This window comes from Rhinatrema bivittatum, chromosome 12 (assembly GCF_901001135.1).
Source record: "Rhinatrema bivittatum chromosome 12, aRhiBiv1.1, whole genome shotgun sequence".
In the NCBI taxonomy this organism is placed as follows: Eukaryota; Metazoa; Chordata; class Amphibia; order Gymnophiona; family Rhinatrematidae; genus Rhinatrema; species Rhinatrema bivittatum.
Genome location: NC_042626.1, coordinates 60945994 through 60957677, shown reverse-complemented (window position 1 = coordinate 60957677; position 11684 = coordinate 60945994).

Here is an 11684-nt window from a genome sequence, read left to right as displayed (position 1 = left end):
CCAGCATGTCTCCTGCTCTCCAGGTCTGGGGATACTGCAGAAGCAGCGCTCACAGTAGCTGGTAGGAGGGAGTCATGGGCATTTCACAACAGTAAAACCTAGGGACCAGATTTAGAGCTCATGAGGTCATAGTGTCAAATAAATTATACAACAAATATCAGTTATACTGTACATGTAATCATAATCCAAGACACTGTTATATGTGACTGTCATCACATGCCTAATTTAGATAAAACACTCATGGCTAGTGTGTCATAAGAACATATGAAATTGCCATGCTGGGTCAGACCAAGGGTCCATCAAGCCCAGCATCCTGTTTCCAACAGAGGCCAAAACCAGGCCACAAGAACCTGGCAATTACCCAAACAGCTTAGCAAAATAGCCAGGTCTTTAGAGAACATTTAAATGCTGGATAATCTCCAGTCAACTGTAGCTCTTCAGACGGGGAATTCCACAATACTGGGACATGGCATACAAAAACTCTATTTTGGGTTTTCTTGAGTTCTGTGTCCTTTAAGATAGGTATCATAGAGTTTAACTGAGATAGTGTTTCCCAACCTTCTCCTGGAGGCTCCCCTAACCAGTCAGGTCTTCAGGCTATCCATAATGAATATGCATGAGATAAATTTGCATACACTGGAGAACCAGAGTATGCAAATCTATCTTAGTAATATTCAGTGTAGCAATCCTGAGACCTGACTGGTTAGATGTGCCTCCAGGAGAGGGCTGGGATACACTGCACTGGGACATTCGAAGCTGATTGTTCTGGAAGATAAATCGGTCCCTGTCCGTATAGTGCTTTAAAGTTAAGAGTTAGCACTTTAAACAAACTATACTGGAAAATGGGCAGCCAATGAAGGGATGTTAGCATCAGAGTGACATGTTCCCTGTACTTCGACCCGTGCACCACTTGGACAGCAGGATTCTGAATAAGCTGAGACTATTGCCTGTCAATCATAGTGTCTGCACCAAAATACTTAGGTCCGACTGGCTCAAATACAGAGTACCAGCTGAATGGTAAGTAGATGGAAAAATGTACCCTTGGAAATGTTACTACGAATATGATTTTCCCTGTTCAGGTTGGGGTCCTATGTCTAGCGCTACAGGAATGTTTAGTAGTAGTAGTACTGGGGTCCATATGGAGATTAAGATTCTTACTCTACTGCTGAATGATACTCCATCTAAAGCTAGAGGTAAATTTAGCTCAACAAGGAGTGAAGGGTTTTCTAATAAGATCTGTTTCAGTAGGACTGAGCTACAGCCTCTTAAAAATCTAAGTCTGGATCTCTTTGAGTATTGATTTAATCATGTTATTCTGTAGCAGGTCTCTCCTCAGACTCTCCGAGACCAGCTAGTCACTGTTTTTAATTACACAGTGACAGAGCAGTCCAGGAGGATGAAAACAGATAGGAAGAGGGGTACATTAAAAAAAATTTAAAAAGTCAGGTGCAGGATGTGTAAAATTCCACCCTGACTTATTCTCTAGGGATGAAATGTGCTCGCTAAAAGCTAGATTTGAAAAGGCCCGTGTGCACATTTGGACACGGCTATGTTGGCACATGCAAGTTATAAAATGTAATTCTCGCGCACGCATGCGCACCAGATTTTAATGCCCATGTGCGGGTGGAATCCTCTGTGCGTGGGGGGGGGGGGGGGGGGGGGGATTTTAAAAGAATTGCGTGGCAATGCAATCGGGCCTTTGCCCCGTTCCCTAACCCTATCCTTCCTCCCTCTGCTCCCCGACCCCTAAACCTACCCTAACTAGTGTTGTTTTTTGTTTGTTTGTTTTTTTTAAGAACTTACCCATTTCTCCAAGCAGGAGAAATTTCTGCGCGCTGGCCGGCTGCCGGCACGTTGTTCCCCAGGATGGGACCTAATGGCTGCTGTCCCGGCCGGCCTCCGCCCCTTTCTTCAGGCCCGGCACTTCTGCATGTATCAGGAGCTACGCATAAGGCCCGGCCACACGCATATCTCCCTGATTTTACGAGCGTGAGCCTTTTAAAATGTACTTGTAAATATTCTTTCCCCCTACATCCCTGCTCCTCCCATCCATTTGGTGGGAGAAGTGTGGAAGGAGTACATGGTGAGTGCATTTCTTAACACCCCCGACCCCTATGCAGTCCCCTCTCTCCTCCACACCCAACCTCACACTGAGATGCAGTGCTCTCTCCACTTCTCTCTTCCTCTCCTTCCCTTTTCTCCCCCTCACTCTCCTCTCCGTTTCTCCTCCCCAGCTTTCTCTCTCCTTCCAGATCTCTTCCCTCCCTGCTGCTCCTCTGAGGGGGCTCCGAGTGATGTGCCTTTTCATCTTCCTGGGCAGTGGGGGTGTTGACAGGTGCTGCAGTCCAGCTTTCTTTCACGCCTCCTACTCCTGAGACTGGGGTGTTCTGTGCCGACGTGTTTATAGTGGCCCTGCTATGGTGTGCTGCCGTTTCCTGTCACTGGGTATTCCCCACAACCCTGTTCCACCATGATGCAGCTTTCTATGGCTGGAAGCACAGGTGTCACTCCTCATGGGTACACAGGGCTCGTGCTCCAAATCTATTGGCCAGTGCCCTGAATATCAGGCAGCCAAAAACAAAGGTTCTCTTTACTGCTCCAGCCCCTTCCTCCAGGCAGCCTGCAGGGAACAGGAGGAGTGGAAACAGAGAAATTGTCTTCTTTTCTGTAGTGTTTGCTCCAGTCTCACCCTCTCCTATCCCCAAAGGAGGGAAGGAGCGAGCCTGGAACAGACATTGCAGGGAAAATGTGAGGAGAAACAGAAGGAAAGGGGGTGGAGAAGAGAGCAAAGCAATTGTTTTCTGTTCTGCTATGTCACCTCCTGCCTCCTCCCCTCCCATTCTGTCCCCTTGTATTGTAGGAGAGGACAGGAGGGGAAGAGCTGGAACAGACACAGACTATGATCCAAGGACGCAAGACTCAGCTGTGGGTGGAGGGGGAAAGAGGTGCTCTGGAACACAGGTCATGTAGCAATAAGTTAGTCATGGGGAGGGAGAAGAGGTAAATGCTGAAAGGGGGTGAAATGAAGCGGGGATGTATGCTGCAGTGAGAGGGGATGAATGTTGGGGAAGGTGGGAAGGGAATAATGCTTGGGGGTGTTGTATAAAAGGGGGTTAATGTTGGGAAGGTAAAGAGAGGGTCAAATGCTGGAGGAAGCATGAAGAGAGGTAAGAACATAACAAATTGCCATGCTGGGTCAGAGCAAGGGTCCATCAAGCCCAGCATCCTGTTTCCAACAGAGGCCAAATCAGGCCACAAGAACCTGGCAATTATCCAAACACTAAGAAGATCTCATGCTACTGATGTAATTAATTCACCAACTTGAACATGCAAGGGAATCCTGGTTTGGTGGTTGTTTTGTACGGAGGTTTTTGATAAGGGTAACCGATTTGCAGTTATCCTTTTCTTTTCCTCCGTCTATTATTCTTTTATTAATTTCAAAAAATGCTTCTAAAGATATTCACTTTTTTGTGGATTTTTTAAATTTCTCTTAAAATCCCTTCTCCCCTGCTGCTTTTCCGACCCACTTCAATTTCTGTTTCATACTTATCAAGGTCGTCGCCTTTATTGCATGTGCCGAAACATGGCCCGTGTCGGACATGCAGCTCCGTACCCATGAAACATCAATAAAGGCGACGACCTTGATAAGTATGAAACAGAAATTGAAGTGGGTCGGAAAAGCAGCAGGGGAGAAGGGATTTTAAGAGAAATTTAAAAAATCCACAAAAAAGTGAATATCTTTAGAAGCATTTTTTGAAATTAATAAAAGAATAATAGACGGAGGAAAAGAAAAGGATAACTGCAGATCGGTTACCCTTATCAAAAACCTCCGTACAAAACAACCACCAAACAAGGATTCCCTTGCATGTTCAAGTTGGTGAATTGATTAAAAAGGGAAAGAGGATGGTTAGTGACTGATGTAATTAATAGCAGTGGCTATTCCCTAAGTAAACTTGATGAATAGCAGTTAATGGACTTCTCCTCCAAGAACTTATCCAAACCTTTTTTGAACCCAGCTACACTAACTGCACTAACCACATCCTCTGGCAACAAATTCCAGAGCTTAATTATGAGTTGAGTGAGAGAGAATTTTCTCCGTATAGTCTTAAATGTGCTGCTAGCTAACTTCATGGAAGGTAACTGCTGGGAGAAGTACAAGAAAGAAAGTGAATGAGGTTTCCTCCTTCATCTACCTGAAATCAGCAATACAAACTTGAGCTGTTTAGATGGTCATATGAGAACTATGTAGGAAGAGGGCAAGGGCACAAGACCTAAGGAGAGGATGCGAGCCAGCATCAAGGGGGAAGGTCTCTTTGAAAAAAAGCCAGAGGTGGTTATGGGAGATGAAAAGAGCAAGACATGGTGTTGGGGTGAGGGTAGAGCAGAGATGGTGATGGACAATGTGTGTGAGAGACAGCCAGAGATAGTGAAGAGGGAGGGAGAGTGACAAAACCAGAGATGGTGAAGTGGAGGTTGGTGATAGAGAGTTAGAGGTGATAGGAGTGGAGAGGGTGAGAAAGAGCCAAAGATAGTGATTAGAAGGCAGAAGGTTTTAAAAGAGAGAGGGAGAATGTAAAAGCCAGAAGGGGTGATGGGGGATGTACGATAAGTGCCAGAGAAGATATTGGGGGGGGGGGGGGGATAGTACTCAAGTGGAAGAAGGGAAGTAAAAGTGAGTTAGAGAGAGGGGATGGGGAAGCATGAGAAGAGATAATTGAGGGTGTGGGGGTCAGAGCAGGGATGATGAAGCAAGGGAGTTAAACTAGAGGGGATTGGGGAATGTGAGAGGAGCTGAGTGAAATGAAATAGTGAAGGGGTGAGAAAGTTAGTGTGGGGATGATAGTGAGTGGTGAGAGAGAGATGTGGTAGATGTTGGGAGAGAAGGGAGCCAAATAGTAGAAGACTGTTGGAGAGACAATCCAGTGAGGGGGAGATAGATGGCCGAAAGGTACAATAGAGAGGATAGTTAGGGAAGTGAAGTGTTGAGGCAGGGAGAACTGGAGAATGAGAGATGGTGAAGGACAGAAGAGGCATGAGGGAGAAGAAGGAAAGAGATCCAGGCTTGAGTGTATAAAGAATGACATGATGGTGATAAGGGAGAGACTTAGGGGCAGAGAAATGAAGGAAAATTAGATGAAAAGAAAAGCTAGATGTTAAAGGAAAGGAGGAATTGAAGCCAGGAGAAAGAAGAACAGTAAAATAGAAAGGAGAACCTGGAAAAGGAGTTAGGAGAAGGCAAACAAGAAAAAAAAATCAGGAAAAAGAAATTGAGACCAATGTAAAAAACCTCCCCTAAACTCCCAGTCTACCCAAATAAAAAAAGTAGAGTAAAACATTTTATTTTCAGTTTAATGACTGCAATGTGCAACATCCCATGTTTGTGTAATGCACTCCCCTCCCCCCATCTTTGCCCACAATATATATTATCCCTATGTGCGGGGATGGGGGTACCACATGAGTCTGTTAAAGAGTAATCAGGTTTACTTAGATACAAGAATAATTCTGACAGAACACAGAAACACAGCAATATGCATCACAGTATAGTACAACATAAGCTTAACCAGAACTCAATAAGAAAACCATCCTGTACCAATCAAGGGCAGTAAGAGTCATAATGTTATACAGAGAAAATACAGATGATAGTAATAAATCTCTTACTAACATAAGAAGTTGCAATTCTGGGTCAGACCAAGGATCCATCAAGCCCATCATTCTGTTTCCAATCCAGGTCACAAGTATCTGGCAAGTAACCAAATATTAAATACATCCCATGCTATTAATGTCAGTAATAGCAGCAGCTATTCCCTAAGTCAACTTGATTAATAGCAGTTTATGGACCTCCAGGGACTTATCCAAACCTTTTTTAAACCCAACACCACTAACTGCCTTAACCACATCTCCTAACACTATCTATCCACAAAAAGTGGGGGTAACCTACATATCAAATTCTTCAAACAACCCGCACATGAGAATAATTGTATTTTTAATTTTAAATATATTTTTTATTTATTTCTATTTATTTCACCTAAGTGTCCCACTTTTACCCAATATTATGTCCAAGCTCCTCAAAACCTGTATGTTAAAAATATTTAATGAGTGCAAAGTGATGCTTCATACAATGCAAGAACACCAGACCTTGGTGTCTCGCTCAATTTTTGTTGTGTAATCATGAGCACCACCATCCACCACATAACCCTTTAATCAATTTTTGAAAAACATTTTTACTTTATATTTTCAATATTTTCTTAAAACTAATTTTTTATATATCTTTATGTTTTAGAAGACCTGAATTTAAAACTTTGATGTGAAACACTGCATATAGAACAAGGGATTCAGGTCGCCAATCATTCGGGATCGGAGCATTACTTATCGTGCCTTTGTATTACACTCAGAGTCCTCGAAACAGATCTTTCAGTAGCACTTGCCCCAACAAGGCCCAGTTTCGACTGATCTTCTTCAGGAGAAGCCACTCACGCTGTGTCCAAAACGATTTATTCATATTTCATTTTCCAAAAGGAATAAAGAGCTCGCCTGGGCGCTGCTCACTCCGTTCTCTCTGGAGAGACAATCCAGTGAGGGGGAGATAGATGGCGGTGGCGCCCGTATGACATAGTGAGGGCAAAGGTAGCACCGGCGCCATTTTGAAGATTGGCAATACGGCCCACGTGCAGAGGTCGCTCCCGGACCCCCGCTGGACTTTTAGCAAGTCTTGTGGGGGTCAGGAGGCCCCCCCAAGCTGGCCAAAAGTCCCTGGGGGTCCAGCGGGGGTCGGGGGCGATCTCCAGCAGGTGTGACATCGGGAGCCAGGAAACAAAATGGCGCCGGCGCTACCTTTGCCCTGTCACATGATAAGGGCAAAGGGCCACCGGCGCCATTTCTCAACGCAGTCGTGGCTAGAGAGAGAGGGAGATCGTGTCGGGACCCCCCCCACTGGACCCCAGGTAATTTAAAACATTTTAGGGGGGTTCGGGAGGGTGGGGGATTTCTTTTAAAGGTTGGGGTGGGTTTTAGGGGTTTTTTGGTGTGTGCCGGTTTTTCTCGCGCCCTATTTACGATACAATACAAATGCCCCTGACGATAAATCGGGGCATTTGTATTGTATCTGCACTCTAACGATTTTGGACGATTTTAAAATTATCTGACGATAATTTTAATCCTTCAAAAACGATTCACATCCCTAGCAGAGAGCAATGTTGGAGTCACATTAAACCGTGTGTATGTTATTGAATAAGAGTAGTAGCCATCATTCCCGCAAGCCACCCCCATGCTTCTTCTCTTCATTTCATTCACATCCTCACGAATTTACTTCATTTCCCCCCTGCCATTGAAGCAGAGAGCTATGCTCGATATGCGTGAAGTATCAGCCTTCCTCCCTTGCCGTTGTAGCAGAGAGCTAACTTGCATTGAAAGTGAAGTATCAGACTTTCTCCCCTGCCGTCCCCTGCCATTGAAGCAGAGAGGTGTGCTGGATATGCGTGGAGTATCAGACTTTCTCCCTTGCCGTTGAAGCAGAGAGCTATGCTGGATAGGCACTGAAAGTGAAGTATCAGGCTTATTTGGTTAGGAGTAGTAACCACCATAACCAGCAAGCTACTCCCCACATTTTTTGTGACTGGAAGTCCTTTTTTTTTTTTTCCCACATTACCTCTTGCCGTTGAAGCTTAGAGTAATGTTGGAGTCGCATTAACCGTGTGTATGTTTATTGAATAAGGGTATTATCTCCAGGTAATAGCCGTCATTCCCGCGAGCCACTCACTCTTCATACACATCCTCCAGACTTTATAGATCCACAGTGTTTATCCCATGCCCCTTTGAAGTCCTTTGCCCTTACGATGTGACAGGAGTTACCGGTGCATTGGTCGGCCCCTGTCACATGGTAGGAGCAATGGACAGCCGGCGCCATCTTAGAAAATGGCGGGGGCCATCCATTGCTCCTTCCATGTGACAGGGGCCGACCAATGGCACTGGTAGCCCCCTGTCCATGGTAAAGGCAAAGGGCCACCGGCGTCATTTTTGATTCCTGGCAGACCCGACAGCCCGAGAGGGAGACATTGCTCGCAGGACCCCGCTGGACCACCAGGGCTTTTAGTAAGTCTTGGGGAGGGATCGGGATGGTTGGGGGGGGGGGGTTTGTAATAAATTAAATTTGAAGGGTTGGGGTGGGTTTTTTCAATTCGTTTTTCTGATCCATTTCGCCGAAAAATGACCCGCAGGAAAACAAATTTTTCCCCCGAAGCGCCCAAACCAAAACCTGACCCAGCACAGAAAAGCAAAGCTCATCTCTAGTGACTTCTGTCTTTCACTTGTGATTTTTCTCTCCAAACTCTTTGCTTTGTGAGACTGTTGCAGGAAACAGCCTAGCTCCTGGATCTGGGAGGGTGCAAGGGTATTAGGCACCCTAGGTGAGCCTTCTGCCTTGTGTCCCCCCCTCCCCTCCCCCCCGGGACTCGGCTCCGGCTCCTACCGCATTCACGCCCGCTGAGTGTATGCTTCTTTGGGCTACGAGCAGGATGGGCACTGCTCATGGCCTGCCAAATCTCTACTCCTCTCCCATTAGCAGGATAGGCTCCAATTGTGGCCCCATGTGGCTGCTCTCTGGCGCCCTCTAAGGGTCGGTGCCCGAGGTGACCACTTAGTTTGCCTAATAGGATGTGCCGGCCCTGCCTGAGATCTCCAAAGAACACTGCTCTCCCCCTGTCAGTCTACCTTTCTGCTACCATAGAAGGCGCACACCACAAAACCCCCAGAATCTGCTCTGTCTCTGGGTGGGGAAAGGAAGTGAGGACAGCAGCCAAAAATCTCTCTTTGTTAACACAACTCTTAGGCTGAAACCTCTGATGTTCCTCCTTCTCAGGAACAGGTCCTGATTGGATGCATTGGTCAGGCTCTCTCTATGCAATGGTAGGGCAGCATAATCTTGCAAAGCTGTCTGTGAGATGTATACAGATGCTATCAGCACATTGTGGTTACCTGAAATGGCACTCTCTGAGCCCCAGCGAAGGAAGAAAACAGCACCCACTGGTCCGTCAGTGGCACCCTCTGCAGGGCTCTTAAACCACTCCAGCACTGAACAAAATGTTCATGGTTAAACTGCAACCTAGCTTCAGGTAAGCTCCAGGGGGCTGGGGCAGCTATCATCGGAGACCCTTTGACATTTGGAATGTAATTTTCAGACTTAAGCTATTGAAGGTTTTATGAAAATTTAGTTATATAGAGAGAGGTGGTGGTGGAAGGTTAAATAATTTTGAGAAAAGAAGGAGTGCCTCACCAAGTGGAACAGAGCTGGTGAGAGGACCTTGATAAGAAACTGGAAGCAGATCACTAATTGCATAAGGATCTACGGGTAGGATGCATGCCTTCGGCTCTTCCTTTTCCACTGTGATGGGGGATGATTTTCATAACTGCCTCCATAAGCCCAGCAGGATCTCAGTAACACCGTCTTGTGTTTTTACAGGGTTGTTCTCAGGACTGGAGGTAGGGAAGAGAAGGAGTGCTGATCATTATTGTTGGAATTAATACTCAAAATCTCAGCGGGTGATCATATGGACCCATGCCCCAAGTCTTCTTAAGTACCTAGCAAGGTCTCTGGGAGGAAAGGTATTCCCCATGACCCCCATTTCCTGTGGACAAAACCTGTTTCCTGTGACCCCACTCCGCTTGCTGCTGCTTCAGGAAATGTTTCCTGCAGCCCTTCTTTGCCACACTGCTGCTTCCTCTGGGTGGGAAGCCGGATTTTCTCATAGCCCATTCCACTAGGCTGCTTCTTGGCAAGCCTTGCTCCACTATTTCCCCCCCGGGGACAGTCAGGGGTGTTCACCGCTGTCCTCTTCAGTGGTGAGATGTTTGCCAGTTCTCGCCAATGATGAAAATCAACTCGCCTTGAGGTGAGTACGCAAGCGTATTTTCAATCTGTGGTCATGTTTTTAAAGCAGAGAGGAGATGGAAGAATTATCCAGTCAGTCAACTGGATAACTGAAGCTTAAACATTTCCTAAGAGATAGATAATCTCACTAGGCTTTTCAACCTCTTCTTCCCATCCAGCCTGTATTGTCTGGGTTTCTAAATATATCTACAAAGCAGAAATACTATCCCATGCCTAGTCCCTAGTGTTATTTGTCTTTCTCTATCCTGCCTGTCTGACTTGACCAGATTGTGGCTCTGTATAGTGCTGTGTATGCATGGTAATATTTAACAAATGATAGTAATAATAATAGTCTGCAGATCCTGGATGAACTAAGCAAGATGCACTACGAACAACAGATCGCAGGCAGAGTCAGCAGATGACATGACATGGACTGAGGACATTCACAGAATTATACAAGACTACAACTAGGAGAAGAATAAAAATTAACAAACCATTCTTAATATCAATTTAATTTATTCACTTACTGGTGCTAGGCTACTCTATGCCTTCTTCAGTATTTATGTATTATTTTGTATTTTTATATTAGTCATTTTTAATTTATATATTTTAATTTGATGTTTTGTAATCTTGTAATTTTGCTTTTGTTGTATACCACTTCAAGCGGCATGTTTGGTGTTAAAACTGGAATGAAAGCGACTAAGGTACTAAGGCCAAATGCAGTCTTATTCACAAGATCAAAATAAGTCAGTCTGTACCTAAGGGCAATCTGAGAATGTTGATAGCTAAAACTGCAGGCTGAATCATGGCCAGAAGCCAGACCAGAAAACTGAAGTTAATCAAAGGAGGGCATTCAGAGGAGGTGCAGGGGAGATTACGATACAGACCTGAAAGGTATTAAAGATGCATTAACTTCAAACCTTTTCTGTTGGAAAGAAATTAGTAGAACGAAATGAAACACCAGGGGAGACGACTCGGAACCAATGTCAGGAAATATTTCTTCACTGAGAGGGTGGTTGATGCCTAGAATGCCCTTCCAGAGGAGGTGGTGAAGACGAAAACAGTGAAAGATTTCAAAGGGGCATGGGATAAATACTGTGGATCCCGAAAGGCTAGAGGATGGAAATGAAGAATAGGGTGCATGGGGATAACTTGCTGGTGCAGTGATTACTACTCTTAACTAATAAGCCTTGATGTTTTTGATGCAATGCAACATTGCTCTCCATGTCAACAGCAGGGGGAAAAGGGAAGTTAGATTCAGACAACAACTATCAAGGGCCCAGACTTTTATGGACTGGGGAAATAAGCATGGTGATAGCCTGCACAGAGCAGCAAAATTACCACCCTTAACAGAAGGCAAGAGATTCCGATCTTAACCAATAAGTCTTGATGCTTTTGACGCAACTACATCATCACTGTGCTTTGATGGCGGGAGCTGGAGAAGGAAAGGAATTGGATTCAGACAACAAGCAACACGGGCCCTGACTTTTACGGTCTGGGGTACTGATAGGCAGACATAAGGGAAAAGCACAGGACTGCCTCTGAGGCCAAGTCCATAATCAAAATACATCAGCACTGTCTGAACTTTCAAGAAGGCTCCTCACCTAAGTAAAAATGTTGCTATTGGTAAATTTTTACGGGTTATCATAAGGCTTGGGGATAGCTGCATGGAGCAGCAGTTGCTACCCTTAAGAGAAACATGGGGTAACCTGCACAGAGCAGCAGATACTACCATGAGAAGCTTGCTGGGCAGATTGGATGGACTATTTGGTCCTTTTGTGTTGTCATTACTGTGTTACTATGTTAAAAGGAAAAGGAAAAA